General features: G+C 34.8%; 1 pseudogene; it reads right to left on the bottom strand.

The window, feature by feature from the left end:
• LOC119587419 overlaps positions 1-273 on the bottom strand; it is a 2974-nt pseudogene that overhangs the window by 2573 nt on the left and 128 nt on the right.

Here is a 273-nt window from a genome sequence, read left to right on the forward strand (position 1 = left end):
AACATGAAGTGAGCTTTAACCGGAGACTAATATATGAGAATCCGATATTTAAACATAAATTGCGGTTCGAAGAAAGACAGTAACTTTGACTCCCATAAGTTAAAGCATTTTTCACGGGACATTAAACAGCCCTTGAGGATCACCCGGCTATTGAGACGCGAAGATATCGAGCAATATATTTGAGAAATTGATTTCACTTGTCGAGCTTGTGATCGATTTATTATTGTTTGCATTTTATGATGTCGATAACATTCACAAAAAAGTAAGTATATT

This window comes from Penaeus monodon, chromosome 22 (assembly GCF_015228065.2).
Source record: "Penaeus monodon isolate SGIC_2016 chromosome 22, NSTDA_Pmon_1, whole genome shotgun sequence".
Classification (NCBI taxonomy): Eukaryota; Metazoa; Arthropoda; class Malacostraca; order Decapoda; family Penaeidae; genus Penaeus; species Penaeus monodon.